At 44.9% G+C, this 19,177-nt stretch overlaps 1 protein-coding gene across 1 annotated transcript in view; it reads left to right on the forward strand.

Annotated features, from left to right (window-relative positions):
- Positions 1 to 19,177, forward strand: part of LOC146817301 (isoaspartyl peptidase/L-asparaginase-like) — a 1,382,729-nt gene that overhangs the window by 862,692 nt on the left and 500,860 nt on the right. The gene's annotated exons all lie outside the window — the stretch shown is intronic.

The following is a 19,177-nucleotide window of genomic DNA, read 5'->3' on the forward strand; positions in this document are numbered from 1 at the left end:
GTAGAGTTGTTTGTTTTTGGCCGTTCCCACAAGGGCAGAGTGAATGCTCTAAGTTTTTAGTAAAGCCAAGAGGGAAACAAAGGGAATATTTTATGCTTCCATCCCTAAGGCGGAAGAGCAGGCTCCTATTCCATCTTCCGATATTCTTTTTAAGATATTCTTGTAGTGTGTCTTTCTTGTAACCTAAAGTAGGCAAGAAAGAAGTGTATCTGATTATTGAAGGTTTAGGAAGCTCTGAACGTTCTCTTTCCCTTCGGTATAAGTCAAATAATGCCTCTCTCAGTGCCTTAATACTCATGCCCTCTGTGTTCGAACGGTCAGAAAAGATATGTTCCAACCCCACACTAGCTAAACTTTCCTTCACAGCGTTAAGCCACGGAATGGAACTGCCCCTATCGCATTTGAGGCAGTCAATGATTATTTCCTGTGTTAAAATTGCAGCCGGATTTTGCCATATCTTCAGCCAAAACAGAGCTGGCCGAGACTTGATAAAATCTTCAACATAATACAGGTTTAGTTCGTTATGGCATATATAGGTAGGAGAAGAAATTTGAGCCCCCAGAATCTTTCTACAGAATCTATTTTCTTCTCTTTGAATGCCACTGCTATTTGTGTACCCCCACACCTCAGCGCCGTATGTTGCGGTAGGTAGGCATTGGGATTTGTAGATCTGTATTAGGGGCACCATAACCTCAGCTCTCTTTGGCTGTTGTAAGCTAATAATAGAATTAACTGCCTTTGCGAGTTTGTTTCTGCCATGTGCTGCATGAGCAACCCATGAACCAGTGTCTGAAAAAATCAGACCCAAGTATGGAAAAGTGCTAGTGCTTTTTAAAATGTTTTCTCCTGAGACTATGTGATTAATGCGATGTTTAGTTGGACCGCACGACATGATATATGATTTTTTGAAGTTAGTGCATAAGTCCAAACCAGCCATAAAGGAGACAAAGCCCGTGATTAAAGTACGTAGTGCTTTTGGTGTGCGGCCTATCAGGACCGCATCGTCTGCGTATAACAGTACTGGGAGTAAGTTGCCATTAATTTTCGGCACGTCGCATGTGGATTTAGAGAGGGATTTATTTAATTCATTTATGTATAGAATGAAAAGCAGGGGGGCCAGGACACAGCCTTGTCTGACCCCCCTGCCGATTAAAATATCACCGGAGACCTCTCCGTCATTGTTTATCCTAACACGAGCTTTGAGGTCTCTATGCAGATGTGCCAGGAAATAGACAAGTGACTCGTCTAATCCATAATTCAGGAGAATCTCCCATAGTTTTGAGCGATTGACCAGGTCGAACGCTGAAGATAAATCCATGAAGCCCAAGTACAGGGGGACTTTTTTAGCGATGGTGTACTTGTCTAATATGAGGTTTAAATTCAGACATTGTTCCACGGTTCCCACTTTACTTCTAAATCCCAGCTGGCAGGAATGTAAAATTTGGTTTTCCTCTGCCCAAAATCTGATTTTATTAAAAATCACCCTACCCAAAATTTTCAGTGTGTTATCTATTAAGGATATAGGGCGATAACAGCTGGGGTTTGATCTATCGTCCTTCTTGAAGATAGGTACGATAATGCTGGTCGACCAGGTTTCAGGGATTTTGGTGTTAGACAGTTTGTTAAAAACGTTACAAAGCAGTGGGGACCAGAAATCTATTTCAGATTTTATAAGATCGATGGATAGGCCATCTGGGCCTGGGGCTTTGTTACCTGCACTTTGTGTAATTGCATCTTCTACCTCAAAAATAGATATGTTAACCTTTGGTACAGGGCAAGAGAGAGCGATAGTTGTTACAGGGGCTGCATATATTTTCGCGAAGTGCTCCTCCCATAATTTACTTGATATGTTACAGTTAATGGGGGTTAGATTGGATCCCATGGACCTCAGAGCTTTTACCTCGCCCCAGAACCCTGTAACATCTTTGAGCGCGGCAGTGCATGCCAGTGAGTCCCACCTCTCCTTCAGGATCTCATCTGTGCGTAATTTGATTGCTTTTTTATATCGATTTCTCAGGGCCGAAACCAGCGTGGTGTTCCGAGGTTTTTCGGCCAATGCTTTGCGTAGGTCCCGATTTGCCCGTGAACAGGACCTATCAAACCATCTTTTGTTTTTGCTCTGTTGTCTAATAGGTTTTGAGATTTCCTTTTTAATCACAGAGCACAACCCAGTAAAGGCCTCGATAATCTCTATATCTTGACAGTCGCTGGACAAGCACGTTTCCACCATTAAGGGATAGAGTTTTATGATTCGCGCAAGTAATGCTTTATTATCTATTCCTTTCCAAACTACTCTAAGTTTGTCGGTGGATGCGGCCAAGTCCCTAGCCCCTATTTCTTGTCGTTTACTAATTTTATTTACAAATTTAATGATTGTCAATATAGGGTTGTGGTCGCTATAACTAGTTGGCAGGACCTCAGCCTTAACTAGGCAATTCTCAAGGGCTGATGATATAAAAACATAATCAATGATTGAAGAGCAACCACGACCTATAAAGGTAGGCGGATGCTCAATATCGAGTGTACCACCAGCTTTTTCCATCACATTGGTTAAATCCCTGGAGGATAGATGGTTAAACAATTCTTCTCCTCTTTTACAGGAAATTGTCGTAGAAGATGAGGCTGTAATATTATACGGTTTTTTGTACAAATGAGCATTAAAATCGCCCCCCAAACAAATTCCATCCAGTTTCCCAGACCCATTACCCTCTATCATGTCATCAATAAAATCAAATAAGGAGATAAAATTCCTATTTGGCAGTGATTTAAAATCATTATTATAAAAATTTATAAAACATATCGTGATCCCGTTTGAATATATTGTAGCTTGAAAATGACTGTCATTTGTTACCAGAGGTTTTATACTACTTCCTGAAGTAATTTTTATCCAGGTGGATAGGCCCCCACTGGGTCTACCAACATCAGGAATAGAAGCAGTGCTATTAAAGCATACGAAACCCTCAAGTAACAGGCTAGTAGTACTCCATGTCTCCTGGAACATTAAAACATCAAAGCTACTGACCATTTGTGTCCACTCTACTATATTCAACTTTGATTTTAGTCCTGCGATGTTCCAGCTTAAGATTTTTAATTGTTGGTCAGGGGAGATGGATTTACAGATGGCCGGTTTCATGAAAGGGGGCTCTGCCGGACGGACTGTTTGAGTGTTCTTCGATAGGATGGTTTTATCCATAGGTAGCTTAGCTATTAATGGCTCCCCTACAGTATTTAAAGATTTGCCCGGGAGTCAGTCCTGACCCTCTAAGTCCGTCAGGACGTTGAATCGGTTTTGTACAGGATATATTGGAGTAACGGGATGGCGATTGATTTGAGGTGGTCTATAAAAGAAGCCTAGTGGTAAGGAAGTTATAGCAGTTACAATGCTAGGGTGAATAAAATTGTATTTTAATATGCTTTTTACCAGGGAGGGATACCTAAAATTCATGACTATACAGTCACCTGTGATGTTTTTTATCGAAGGTCCAACCCAGCCCACCCGTCTCACCATCAAGATTTCATTAGCAATCCCCATATTCATCCCCTTAAACTTGCATCACAGAGCACTCATTGTGGTGCTGTATTGTTTATTCATAGTGGGATGTTCAAGCGTTCAAGATGCTGATCTTTGCACAGAGGATAGTGAAAAAAAGGATTTCAGTTTTTCTACCGGAGTGCCTCAGGAAGACTGTTGTGGTAAGCTGTAGGCCACATGCCCGGTGCTGCATCACTATTTGGAGTCTTTTGCTTCGTGGTGCTCTTAAAATTTGAAGGTGCTTTGGAACTTTTCTTTTTGTATATTCTCTCACACCATTATTCTGATTTGCGTGTGGGTTCTAAAAAAAGTTTTGAACTCTCTATTCTAAATTGGTTTGACTCTTCTCTGGAGATAGCACATGGTGGGAGTATGGTGAATTATTTTGGCTAGCATGCGGCGGTTATTATTTATTTACTATTTTGGGTGACTTGCCCCTACCTCCACCTTTAATGTGGCAAGTTTGATTATAAGGCACTTTATGTCCCTTATAAGCACCATATATACGTATACTTTCCATGTTCTCTTTAGGCAAAAAGCCTCTGATCTTTTCTCTTTTGTCCTGAGGAGGCCTAAAATTGTAAAGTCCGAAACGCTTCGACTGCTTGTAGAGAGGAGCCTTGGTCAAAGTAACTTATTTGCACCAATGTTTTTGGGTGAAAAGGAGAAAGATATTAGGGACGTTTTTTCTGGATTCTCCTGGTCCTCAGATTGACTATCTTTTTGATGAACCATTTCATGGATTTATTATTTAGACACCAGTTATGGAAACAGTTCAGGAGAGACAAGAGAATATGATTTATTTTTGATGGTGTATTTAATAGACATGTGCTTTGTGGTCTATGTTGCGGAAAATGTGTACATATATATGAATTGAGGGATTTTGGGGTCCTCTTGAAGTAATGAGTGTTAGCATCATAATATTTTCATTGATTGCAATAATATATTTGATTAAATCAGATCGCAATCAGAGTTCGGGCTATAATTACAATGCCGGTCGGACGCTCATTCGAACGGCATCGTGACGGAATGGAAACTGACCGACAAGCATTCAGCGGTTCCATAGTTTGAATTTGGATGCCACTTCGCATATGGCGGTTGCAAGCATCCATTTACCTAATACGGCTTGTGCAGGGGGCAGGAAAGGGTCGCTGCACAACCTTCAATAGGAACATGGATGTTTGCAAACATCCATATAAATGTTTGTGGGGCATGCCTCTAAGTGGAGGCCAGGGAGGGACGGGGCCATGCTAGGGGACCCCAAATTCCGTTTTGGCCAGCCTTTCTAAGGCAGTCGAACCGCCTTAGAAAAGCCGACAGAAAAGTACATCGTAATCCCTACGGCGGGGCCTGAGAAGGCACCGCTTTATTTGTAGGGATTACCTTCCGACCGCTGGGCCGATGGGCTCCTCAAGCCTGTCGCAACAGCAACAGGGCAGGACTGAACGCAGGGGCAGATGTCAGTCAGATCGCAACCGGCACGCCGCCGGTTGCAATCCCACTGACATCGTAATCAGGCCCAAGGTGTCTTATTGTGTGAAATTGATTATTTGTGACAGATCCCCATTAAATACCATTCTTTAATTATTTTGATTATTTCAGCCGATGTTATGTGGGGTTATATGGGCAAACCCCTTTATCTTGTGTGCCCTGGAAAACTGGGAGGGTGTAAAACACTAGCAATAATTGTGGTGGTGCAGAAATTCAGATATAGGATGAGTGCACAACTTCAAGACCGTTGAAAGTAGAGAGAAAGCATTTAGAGAGGATAAAAGGAGAGAGAGAGACAATGGATGAAGGGAAAGAGAGATTGCACGAGGAGGTGAAGGGAGCGGGCTGATTTGAGCATTTCTGCGAGCTCTGCTTTGGTTCCTCAGCCCTGCCTGCCCTAAAGGCTGTCTCAGAAGCGTACTAATGGGGTTCCCCTAGACCTGCCTCTATATTATAATAGTAATGAGTGTGTGGGGAGCTAGGGGGAGCTGTCATTTGCACCATAAAACAATGTCCTTTCGGTGTACCCAGCACAATATTTCAGCTTTTTTGTTTAAATTGACATTAACTACATGATTATATATGTGTCTGTTTGCAACACATCAATTGTTAAGAAGACTAGAATGTATACCTTGAAGATTTCAACAACAGTATAATGGAACTTTTCAGTTTACGAGCACTGCCAGAGCATCACAAGTGAGATTGTGATAGGGAGGCGGACACACAAAGGCTGACATCAGGAGTTGAGACAAAGAAGAACACAACTTCACTTGCTTTTGACTCTGTTTAAGAGGGATGTTGTGGGCTTGCTGAAACCAAGGGACAGCTGTTTTGGGAAATAACCAGGGATATTGATTTTTGATGCAGTTGTAAACTTGACGTTTGAACAACAAAAACAAAGAATATATAACCTGCAGGGTAGGCCCTGACGGAACACAAGCAGAAAACAAAGCATTTGTAACTTCTAGCGCCATTGCTTGCCAGATTGAGAAGTGCTGCGTTTCTATTTAGAGAAAATATTAACAAGCTGGTGGAAGCACATTTGGATGCTGAAAGCGTTTCTATTAAGAGAATGTTGCACGTCAGAGTAGTTTTGCACATGATGAAGGCACTTAATGAAATGGATTTCACGATATAAAGCTTTACTTGACAGATCAATCCGCAGAATGTGAAGGCGGAGAGGGGTCTGCGGAGCGCGAGGCCATCGCTTTGAAAGGTATCCAAATGTCTCCGTGAGCCGGGGGAAGCCATGGCAGAGGGCACTGCGGACACTCGGCAATACTCGTCATGAAGAGTAGACCTAAGTGCCAAAAAGTCATTAAAACGGGTTCCGTATGAAATGCATGCCCTGGAAACACAGCGCTTCTGAGAGGTGATGTACGGGGGAGGTATAATCAGGAAACACGTCATTTAAAAAACGGCGGCGAGTAGAAGCTTAATATTTAATAGGGGTGCTAATGGTGTGTCATTTGCATTAAGGCAAAGGATGGATCATTTTAGCATCATCAAACAAAGATTGAGGTGACTGAGTAAAAACATCTAAAGTACTGTAGGTATAATTAATTAGAAGGTCCACAGACCAGTTTTATCAGGTGTGACTCCGATCTCTTAAAAATCACGCCATGGAAACAGGTACACGCTGCAGACAAAGACACAGTCGCCTCCTCTCTCCTTGAGCACTGCAAGGGGGCAGACAATACTCGCCTTACATTGTGCACCATCTCCTCACTGGACAGAAGGCCTCCCTGACTCCCACCCAACATGCACAGAAACAGCCTTTGATACCTGTGAAGCTTTACAGTTTAAGGAGCAAATTTAACTTGTCCACGGACCAACCAAATGGAATGACCATAATGCTTAAGCACAACACAAAAATTAACATATGTGCTGTGATCTGACAGAAGAGTTCAAGTCGATTTTACTTCTTGTCATAAACCAGGCAAGCAATCAAGGCAGACACAGGTGAACGGTCAGGCCCAACTGTCAAACACTTGAACCTAGATCATAGAACGACATTCCAGAGAACAGAGTAGCACAAAGGGGCAGCTGTATATACAACTGGTTGCAAAATACTGGTTGCAGTATACAACCAGTATTTTCTGACCAAATAGCCAATTTGTAGTGGGTCGCAATTCTACCTACCTCATGAATATTAATAAGGTAGGCCACATATTGTGACCTTCTGGGAATCACAGCCATCACAGTGATGGTGGCCTGCTGAGGTAAATTTTCTATAAATGCAACTTGTTTTCCTTAAACGAAAACGGGATGTGTTTAAACAAAAACAAAAAAAATGAAAAGTGTCGTTTTCATTATTTGAAGAGTATATCAGTGTTACTTGGGACCGCTGCTTACTCATAAAAAATATTTTTTTCAGCATTCACAAATGGTAAGCGGTCCCTTGGGGCTCCCTTCCCATTTGTGAATGCTTACCATCTCCATTGAGGAGGTAGAAAGATATTCATGTTTTGTGACTGGAAATCAGTCGTAAAACATTATAACATACCACTTTATTTTGATATTTGGAAGGGATGCCCTAAACACGCCCCTTCCAAATACCGAATGGTGGCAAACCTAAATTGAGATTTAATCACAATATTTAGTTTTTTCATTAAAAAAAAGCATTTTTGTGGTCACAAATGGTACAATTCTGAAAATCGGGGGATTTGCGACCTCAAAAATGCTTCGCATATCTGGTTAAAAGTTCTAACACCAAATGAAATAAAAAGCATAACTCAGAAGCGCTCTATATGGAAATAGGGGAGGAAATCCAGAGTGAAGAGGAGAATAATCCATGGAATTTCCCATTCTTCTCTCAAAAAAGAAAGAAAGAAAATGCCAGAAGATGCATTACTTGTGTCTCCCACTCCAATACCAGGATTAACTCCACACAAAGCCGTGACAGTTGATCCACACTTTCATTTCAGGATGCGACGTTCTATTTCAAAACCCAAAACTCTCAAAACCAAAAAAATAATTAATAATTCATTCACAAATCATAGACACATCAAATATTTTGTTAAATATACATATATACAACATTAGTGAAAACCAATAAAACATGTTTACTTCACAATCTCAACTCAAAGGTACACCAAATAATCAAATATTCATGTTTACAATATTGATTAAAGCCTTTTAAACATAATCACTTCACATTTTATTAGCACCAGCAAATTCATGAGTCCCCCATACGTTTGCTTATTCATAGTGCATGCCAAACATATGATACAACACTTGCACACACTATGGATTGTTGTAATTGCTGTAAAAACTTCAGTACCAAATTACATTGTCAAAACCTTTAAAAGAGGCTTAAAAAAGACATGCTATGAACAGTGTAAAAGCCTGGAAAAAAAAGTGCAAAATGCCTTGAAGTGAACAACTGTCACAAGGACATTTATCTAATGTTCTAGACCAATAAATCGTGCATGGGACGGTGACCATACGATATATCATACTTAGTCTAAATCTAGTCAAAATGTATCTTTGCTTGCGATTTGTAATTTCTGCCAAATGGGTGTATAGGCCTATCCCAGGTGATAGTCCTGAGTATGCATTTTTGGACACTTTAATACCAATGGCAAAATCTTTCTCCTCTTCAGATTATTGAAGACACGGATGTTTAAGTTCAGACCTGCCCACCTGCGACAAGGATGCTGTGTCATAAAAATAATGCAGTCTGTCAAATGTATTACATAACTTCTTCATATTATTAATCCGTGATGTGATAAACTGGGTTGTTGGTTGACTCGGGTGTAAGCCTTGGCCAAGTAACAGCCACAATCCCGAGCAGGGTGAACCACAAAAAGTCACCAAATTAAACTCTGCTTATCCCTGGGTAGCTTGGCAAAAAAAGCAGTTAGGCTTAACTTAGAGGCAATGTGATAAGTATTTATACAGCACACAAACAGTAATAAGGAGAAAACACTACACAAGATAAATCCAAAACCAATTTAGGAAAATCGAGTAAATTGAAAAAAAAATTAGTTGACACCATGGGGTCCTCATTTATGAAAATTGTTGTATCGTTGTTTGAAAACAGCGATGCAACACTTTTCATTGCGCCCTCCCCGCGACACCTTAGATGCGCCATATTTACAGTATGGCACTCCATGTCGTAAGGATTTACCAGATACATCGGGAATCCTGACGTATCTGGTGGTGCTGTAATGACGCATTGCTGGAGTATGTCGCAAAACACACACAACTCCAGCAATGTATCATTACACATGGGCGAGTCCCAACCAAAAGGACCTCTGTCAGTACTTACGCCTGCTGTGAAGCAAGCGTAAGGATTTGACTTAGTGAACTAGTAGAAGTGGTGCAGTAAAATCCAATAAATTTCACTGCACCACTTCTACAAGCCTTTTTTATGGGGGAATGTCCACTCTGCATACATTATACTTAACATAGCTATAATGTGGCACAGGGGTTTACAAAGTGACGCATCTGCCTAAATGCGTCACTTTGTAAATATGGCACAGAGTGGCACATTTTGTTTGCACCCCGCAGCATTACAAAAAGTGCTGAAACGGAGCCTTATGGCCTTCAGAAACAAGACCCAAAATGACAAAATTCCAATCAGTAGAACCGCAGCTATGAATTTTTAAAGTTTTAAGTGAAATCTAGCGCCTAAAACATCAAAGCACCAACCATGGACTTCTAGTTACGTACGACCGGGTCAAAGTCGAAAGTTCAAAGCCGACCGCGATGGAACATGGTTCGGATACAAGAAGTGGATTGGGTCCAGTCAGCGATTACAGTCAGACTTAAATGAAATTCCGAGAAAAAGTTTCTGAGAAGGTTAAAGTTTAGGGGCACATGCATCAAAGCTTTTTGCGATCGCAAACGGAGCGAATCGCAAATATCGGCTGTTTGCGATCGCAAAAATAGCTTTTGCGATGCATGAAACAACTTGCCACTCGCAATTTAAGAAATCGCAAATTTTTGTGATTTCTTAAATTGCGATTCCATTTAAGGAATCGCAAATTGCGATTCCTTAATTGCAATGCAAGATGCCTTTAAAAATAGCGATTTCGCTATTTGGGCCCGCTATTTACCGTGGAATCATACCACATGGTAGTCGTAGGTTACACACACACATGTCCTTTGGACATGTGTGTGCGCAACATTTGTGCACAGATCGATTTCAGGGGTGCAACGGGGTGTCGTCCTGACACCCTTGCACCCTTGAAAATGCATTCTCAATTTGCGATTCTCTAATTGAGAGTCGCAAATTGAGAATGTCTTCCCATTGATTCCTATGGGCCTCTTGGCCCATAGGAATGAATGGGGAGGTATTCCTTAATTGCGACTCGCAATTTGAGAGTCGCAATTAAGTAATGTTTACAAATCGCTATTTTTCCAGCGATTTCTACATGCATAGGCTTTTGCGATTCCTTAATTGCGATTCCTTAAAAATCACAATTAAGGAATCGCAACAGCCAATATTGATGCATTTGCCTGTTAGTGGGGCAAGGCTGCAGGCGGTGTCTGATCAGGGAGCTTCATCGTCGAATGGCCTTGGGAAGAAGCCATGATGAAGTTTTCTACCTTCAGACTCAGTCACCGAAATGGAAGTCAGATACCACTTTGGTGAAGAACCACTGAAACGTATATGCTGCTGCGGAGAAGGTCGCAGCGGGGGAAGTCACAAATTCAATCCGACTGGTGATGCACCTTGGGTGGATAATGAGCAGATCGGTTCCAGTCTCCTCTTGGATCTCAGAGCACTTTTTGGCCAAATCTCTTTCCTAAATCTATACCACGATTGGAATAAATTCAGCCACCCCTGTAAGTTCCTAGTAAATTGTACCCCAGGTACCTAGGGCATGGGTTCTGAAGAGGGTCTACTGGGGCTGCAGCATGAATTTTGCCACCCCAGGGACCCCTTACCAAAACTATGCAAACTGCCATTGCAGGCTGCGTGTTGTGGTGCTGAAACTGAAGAGTCAACATGGCACACAGCCCTGGATGCCATGCCATCATACACTGCATAAAGTATAGGTAAGTCACCCCTACTGCAGGCCTTGAAGCCCTAAGGCAGGGTACACTATGCCCCATATGTGGACATATCTGCATGGACAGATATGACCCTACAAAATCTGAGCCATTCTTAGATAGTATAAGTGCACAGGAAAGTCATACAGAATACATGGGCTGGATACTTTTTATTATGGGTTTCCTAGCTCCATGATGGCTTCACAGTACCCCAAGATGTTTGGTACCAAACATCTTGTCTTAATAAATCTCATTGATGCCAGTGTTGGATGCCTTAAATGCACTCAGGAGACCTTTTAGAGAGTCCATTGAAAACCTACCAGACATGTTTCTGACCTCCTGGGGTGAGAGCCCGTGCCCTCAGAGGCCAGAAACAAAGCCTTCTCGGGGCGGAGGTGCTTCACACCTCCTCCAGGCTGGAATAGTCTTCCAGAGCGGGAAGCTTCAAAGGTGCTTCAGCAGTTGAAGTGCAGCTCAGCCTTCCCCAGATAGTAGCGGATGCCAACACCCCTGTTCTGCTCCATATTTGGTGGGAGGACAGGTAGGAAAATTAGTAAGATGAGGAGGAGTGTCCACATTTGGCCAATACCACCCCAAAGGTGTAGCAGGCAATGTGGACCCCTCTTTTGAAAATGTATCGTCTTGAGATTGCAGGAAAACAATCCATCAGGGCTAGGGTAGTGCCTCCTTCCACAGGAAGTGGTCACTTAGAGGATGTAGGAACCCTAAAGGTAATTAGCCTATTGGCTACTACATGTCTCCCCCCTTTAACACCACTACATTTAGTATTTAGGTGGCATCACTGGACCTTGAATGAGAGATTCAACGGACAAGAAAAAGACTTAGACAAAGAAAAGCTGCTGCCTGAAAACTGAAGCCCTGCTGCAGAGAAACTGGCACCAAGCCCAGTCTGCTGCCTCAAGATTGTTCAGTCTCATCCTGAACCTGTAAAGACTCCAAGATCCCCAGAGATCCTCCAGCTTTCAAGAAATTGCCAAGAACCTCCCTTGGAGTGAAGGTATCACTCCCCTGCACACTGTAGGTACCGAAACGCTAAGTCCTGTTTGTCAACTTGCTACTCCCTGGTGACTCTGAAATGGCACCCTAACCAGAAGAGGTACATCAGCTCTAGAGGGTCAGCTCTGTCTCCCCACCAAGGTTTGAGACACCAGTACCTACTGGAACTGCACTGTATCAAAACCTGGATCACTGGACCCTCTTCAGGAAACACTGAGACGAAGAGTCCGTTCCTGACTCCAACTACCCTAGAAGCAAGCACCCCACAAGGGACATTGAGAACCCTGAGACCCACATTATGAGTGGCCCAGCTGTCCTGAAATCACCTCTCCAAGTTACCTGCTCCTAACCGTAAGGACATCTTGATGCATGGTGCCTGGCAGACCTATCTGCTCTGCACCTGGCCCGACCAGCAGCAGTAATGATGATACAGCCATGCTTCTATGGTCCCTTGTGACTTCCTTCCTCAAGTGGGACCCCCTACTTACCTTTAGATCCACCTGTGTAGTGTCCTTTCAAGTGGCCTGTTCCACTGTAGTGCACCACCTACCAACACCCTCAGCACCCTGCTCACGGCTGAATCCGGGACTCTCTCGATCTTCTGCTGCTGGAACATTGGACCTGGTCCTGCTATCAACCTAAAACAAGAAGGTGAACTTTGTGAAAGTCCTGCCTGATCTTCTATGCATTTTTTCAGTTTTCCCCATTGCCTTCAATCGGGTGTAACTGCGCACAAACGTAATATATTTTGCGAACTCTGAAAAATCGTAAAGTACATAAAAATCGATACTATTTTTATAAATTGGTCTTGGATTTATTCCTGAGTGTGTGCCTCATTTATTGCATCTGTGAGTACAACAAATGGTTAGCACTACCCTCTGATAGGTCTAACTGCTCGACCACACTACCACAAATAGCGTGTTAGTGTTATCTACTTCTACCTTTGTAAACAAATATTGGATCCACTGGACTCTCTGCACAAGGTACTTTGTGTTAGTACACTATATAGAGAGCCAACTTCCTACAAGGTTGAAGGCAGGCTCCAGGCAGCAAAGCAGTCCTTCCAAGAGCAGCATCAGTCTAGTCTCAGCAGCAGGCAGTCCACAGAGATTTTTTCCATACATCCAGTAGTTAATTGAAGAGTGGGTCTGAAGGTCCTATTTTTATACCCTTTTGCCTTTCTTGTGGAAGGTGGGAGAAGCCTCTGGAAAGATTTGTTGAAGTTTATGGAATTTCCTGACTCCCCTGCCCTGGCTTCAAACTGGCTGCAGTGACAATACAGGGTTGTTAAGGCAGAGAAGAAACTATTCAGGTATAAGTGGGGATATGCTCAGCTACACCCCTGCATCCTGCCAGCCGATTGCCCATTCAGGCACATCTCACTCCTCTGTAACTGTCTGGGAGGAATTCACAAAGTCTAACTGTCAGTTACACCCAGTAATTTGACCCTGGCCAGGCTACAGGCACAAAAGACCTAAGGGCAAGAAAATGCCAACTTTCCAGTGGCATTTTCAAAACTATAATGAAAAATCTGAATGTACCATTAAAAACGGTTTATCATTAAACTTTCATAGGTCACAAATATGACATATCTACCTGCTCCCAGTTAGGAATTACAACGTATTGAATGTAATAAGAACCCCAATGTTATTCTATTGGAGGGGTAGGTCTCACAGTAGCGAAAAGTGAGTTTGGGAGTTTTTCACTACCAGGTAATGTTAACCTTAAAAGTACATGGCCAACCTTTTAATTAGACAGCACCCTACCATATCAGCTACCTAGGGACTACCTCAGAGGTGGCTTATATGTAATAAAGGGGAAGTTTAAGGCTTGGCAAAAAAGGTTATATGCCAAGTCAACATGGCAGTACAACACTTCATTCATGCTGAAATGTCAGGCCTGGGGCATGTTTTCGAGTGCGACTTAGGTGGGTGGCACAATAAGTACTGTAGGTCCACTGGTAGCATTTAAATTCCAGGCCCTGTGTATTTGGTATACCACTCCACAGGGCCTTATAGGTATATTAAATACCGCTCGCTGAACTGACACTGTCATCGGGATACTCTGGAGCTGGTGTTTGACCTACTACTGTTCATCGACCGGAGGGGAAGCTGCGCTGCCTGTGGAAGGGCCGACGCTGAGCCTGAGAAGCCGGGACTGCGAGGACCAGGGTGCTCTTTGATTGACTAACTTGGCACACCTGGAGACTCTTCCCGGCCCCGCCCCCATCATCTACATTACCCCTCGCGGCCCCCGCTTCGCGGGAGCCGCTCGCTGAACTGACACTGTCATTGGGATACTCTGGAGCTGGTGTTTGACCTACTACTGTTCATCGACCGGAGGGGAAGCTGCGCTGCCTGTGGAAGGGCCGACGCTGAGCCTGAGAAGCCGGGACAGCGAGGACCAGGGTGCTCTTTGATTGACTAACTTGGCACACCTGGAAACTCTTCCCGGCCCCGCCCCCCTCTTGGACCCCTCCTGTAGTATAAACATTTCGCTCACACGCGCCAGCGGAACGCGCCCGGGACGTAGCCCGGGGCGAAGACCGGGCAAAGAGCAGGCCGTTTGAGGCCGTTCGAGAACGGGCGAGCCAGGCCCAGGGCCCCACTATTGTTATATACTGTGGTAATCTAAGGGCCTCTTGAGGTTCCGTGCTCGAATTCATTCATGTCTGCCAGGGAAACTAGAAGTAAATCTGCGCTTGCTGCTGGAGCTGCCTCTGGCACTTTGGATTTGTATTTCGCCAAGGCTGGCTCTTTGCTGATTGACGAGATTACTGTCCTAGAAAGACGCATCTCCCAGGAGATTGACTGGGTTAGAGGATCCTCTTTGGGTCCCCTCGCACAGGCTATCTCCCCAGCTCGTGCACAGGAACCCATGGTAGCTACTGTCGCCTCTGATTCCACTATACCTGAGTATGTCACCCCGACTACTTCTGTCACTGATTCTGATATTCCAGCCCCAACTGAATTTAGCATTTTTTCCCTTCCACCACCAAGGCCAACCCCCGCTCAACCTAATCTTACTCTTTTAACCGCCGACCAGACTAACTCTCCTCGTAGTAATTCTCCAACTAAACTACCCAGCCAGGGGGAGCGGGAGGGTGCAATCTTGAAGAGAAAAAGAAAGGCACAAACAACTAAAGGGCAAAAGCCCAAGATTCCTAAGCCTAACCCGAGGAGTGCACTCAATCACCCAAGACTAACCGAAACAGGGCCAGATCCTATAGACTTACCTGCCCACACTTTTCAGAGCCATAACTCAACACCATGTGCGGTCGGCTACTCCCTCCAGGATTTAAGTTCTCTCCTGAAGAACTCACTTACGCCACTACTGGACCGTTTGATTCTAGTAGAAACATCCCTAGTGAATCTCCAGAAGGGAATCCAAGCACTTTTAGAAGCACCTAGATCAGATAGGCAACATGTAACTACTTCCCAAACTCCCCCTGCAAAGGAAGGTCGCCCTCCGCCTAAATCCTTACAGCCATGTATCCAAACCGCACCCATCCTTCACACACCTGAACTTCTGCCTGCACCTTGCCCCACTGATTTTAACTCCTATGGGAAGACACCGAACCCTTATCAGGGACACAAGGCATCGATCCTGGATACAGGTCAATTGACTTGCCCCCGGAAGCTGCCCCATATACCGTCATCTTAACGGGCATCCCTGAACTTCGTCCCTTTGCCAAAGAGCCAGTCGATGCCTTAAAAAATAAGGTTATCCACTGGCTCTCTCTAAACAGACCCCTACCTCAGGGTATTCATAGCGAGGTCCTTATGGTGAGGAGGGTTCCGTGGCTAGGGTCCACCAGCAAACTTATCAAGGGAGACTGTGTACTGATTAACTTCCGAGATCCCCGGACGGTGGCACATATATGTAGGTGGCCCCAAAACATCCAGGGTTCTTCTATCCAACCCCAACCACTTACATTCTTCTATCCGGATATATTGCCCGCCCAGGAGCAAGAACGCTGGACATTGGTAGGCAGGAGAGGGAATTGGGATGGCCAAGGGCTTAGCAGGGACCCCCGTCCCTTGGTTCCTCCTTGCTTTGACTATCTCCCCACATATAATAGGTTCAGTTCCTTAGATATGGTGGATTGACCACCCACTAGGGGGGGTGGCGTAGCCCTGCACCAAACCTTTTCTTGCATCTCCCCTCTGCTTTCTGACACTCCGATTGCGCAGGAGCATCATTCTACTTATTCAAACGTAGACGGTCCTGTGGGGACTACCTTCCCTTTGCCCATCTTGGCTATGGCCAGCAAAGCTCAAATTTCTATTCTCCCTTCCAATCTGCACTTGGAGCCATGTTCTGATCCGGCCTACAGCCCAGTTCCACAACCCGCGACGGTTGCTTTGTCTCCCCTCAAGATTTTATCTTGGAATGTCGCGGGCTTAGCCACCAAATGGATCAACCCGGCCTGGAGCTCCTTCATTGGGGGCAAAGATATTTGCCTCCTTCAGGAGACCTGGGCAAGGGAAGATGTTTTCCACACTGGCTTCGCCACATTTTCAGCACATGCGACCTGGGGGGAAAAGGCCGCCCGTCTGGAGGATTAGCCATATGGGTGGCTATTGACTTGGGGTGCAAGGCCTCTATTTTTCCAACTGACTCAGAAGATATTCTAGCTGTATTGTTGGAATGGCCCAACCTCCATAATCTCCTTCTGGTCAATATCTATGCACGGCCAGTGAACATTGCACAGGAATCGTCTACCATCGCGAAGCTAGTGACTGTCCTGGAAGCAATTCCCGAGGGCACCCCATTCATTATCGGTGGCGATCTAAATTGCCAGTATGAGCCCCTCCTAGGCATATTGGAGGGGCTGACCTCGGACGAAGATCTCCTGTGGTCCATTCCCCCCCCACAGGCCCCGGCCGTAAGAGCATGCTCCCCCCTAGTTTTACAAATCACCTCCTTGTCCTTGAAATTTGGTCTTAGAGCCTGTAATGGAAGGCTAAAGTCAGACATTCCCTCCAGGTGCCCATTTAATCGAAAGGGCAGTGAATCCTGTATAGACTATGTCATGGTCCCCCTGTCTTCATGGATATGTCTAAGGGATTTTAGTGTTATTGCCAGGGAGGACAGTGATCATAACGCCCTTGAACTAGTTTATGACCACCCTGGGCTGGAGGCCAGAGGTACTCCAGGGACTCCTGTGGAGAACTGCTTGGACATTGCTAATAATAGGCGCAGACTAAAATGGGAACACTTAGCCTCACACCAAGAGAAGCTCCCCTTACTATACGCACAGGTCATTCCTATTTTTGAAAAGCTTGAGGCACTTAAAATAGAGGAAGCTTCCCAGAATACTTTTATGCAATTGGGTCAGATCCATGACGACCTGGTTAAACACCTTTTTGAATGCCTAACTCAAAAATCAAATAGGCTAGGTAGGAAAAGTCCCCTTCCCCTATGGTATAATAACACTTGTCGGAAGGCAAAAACCGAACTCTTGCTTTCCATTAAAGAGGGAAAGGATAAAGATGAAATCAGTGCAAGAAGAGCAGCCTACAAAATTCTGATTACTAATGCCAAGGGGGAATGGGAGCACGATAAGTGGGAAAGACTGACTACTTTTTTGGCCAGAGGAGACTCTCGCAAATTTTGGTGTTGTGTCAACTCCGGCCTAGAGGAGCTGGCTCTGGCCACACTTTCAAACATATCACCAAAGGTCTGGCAAGACCATTTTCAGTCCCTTTATATATCACCACAGGATGCCCCCAATAGTACGACTCCCACTTTTCACCAAGGAGGGACGATGGAACTTTTCAAGGTCGGCGAGGTGCTTGCGGTTGTAGTTGGCCTGGCATCTGGGAAGGCTCCGGGGCTGGATGGCATCCCCGGTGACCTACTTAAACAGGAGCCGGATGTTTGGGCGCCCTATCTCACGATCCTTTTTAACGCTATCCTTGAAGGCATGGCTGTTCCTGGCAGTTGGCTGGGCGCAGAGATTGTCCCAATCTTTAAGAAGGGCTCTCCTCTGCTCCCGGCCAACTACAGACCTATTAGCCTCATTGATGTCCCCCAAAAGATCTTTGGTAGACTCATGTTAAACCGCCTCCAGGATTGGATCGAAGACAACGAGATTATGAGCCCGTACCAGGCAGGGTTCCAAAGGGGGATTTCGACTACTGACCAAATTTTTCGCCTGCACCTCATTTACTGGAAAACGGTTCTTTTCGAAGGCGGCAGTCTATACACGATTTTCGTGGATCTGCGGGCCGCCTTCGATTTGGTCCCAAGAGACAAACTGTGGGCAGTCCTAGCGGACCTAGGGGTCCCGCCTGACATATTAACAACTTTGAAGAGACTGCACCAGGGGAATTTTGCCAGGGTAAGGTGTGGCAGGGATGGCTCCCTGTCTGAGGCTTTCCCCGTTGACAGGGGGGTACGCCAGGGGTGCGTTCTCACACCTACTCTCTTTTGCCTCTTTGTCAACGGGGTTATAAGCTTCCTAAATGAGCTGAGTAACACCGATGCCCCTAAGCTAGATGGCAGCAGGGTTCCCGCAATTATGTTTGCGGATGATACCCTGCTGCTTTCTAAATCTCCCATGGGTCTGCAGAGAGTTCTAGATGGGTTTTTGTGTTTCTGTGCGGACCGTGGATTGGAGATCAATGCCGCAAAAACGAAATACATGATCTTCAATCCACCCCCCAGGACCCGAGCACCGCCCTTTATAGGGATAGTTAGGCTAGAACGGGTATATACGTTCGAATACCTGGGGGTGGTATTAAATCAGTCCATGACATGGGACCCCATTTAACCAAGATGAACATGAAACTTTCCCAGCTTGTGGGGGGCATTGCAAGAATGGCGAAGGGACTAACGTACAGGCCGTTTGCGCCTCGCTTGCAAATTTACAAAACCCAAGCAAGAGCATCAGTGACATATGGAGCTGAGTTATGGGGTCATACTATGGGCCAGAAACTCCAAACCACGGAGAATGACTTTCTCAGACGTCTGACTGCTTTACCGATTAGCACCCCACTCATACCGCTTAGATTGGATCTGGGCCTAAGACCAATTTCAGAGGTCCTCGGTCTTAAACCCTTGACCTTCTGGTGCAAACTTTGGTCGTCTCAGGATCTCTTGAAATACAGAGCTGAGCTGATGGAGATC

This window comes from Triturus cristatus, chromosome 6 (genome assembly GCF_964204655.1).
Source record: "Triturus cristatus chromosome 6, aTriCri1.1, whole genome shotgun sequence".
Taxonomy (NCBI): domain Eukaryota; kingdom Metazoa; phylum Chordata; class Amphibia; order Caudata; family Salamandridae; genus Triturus; species Triturus cristatus.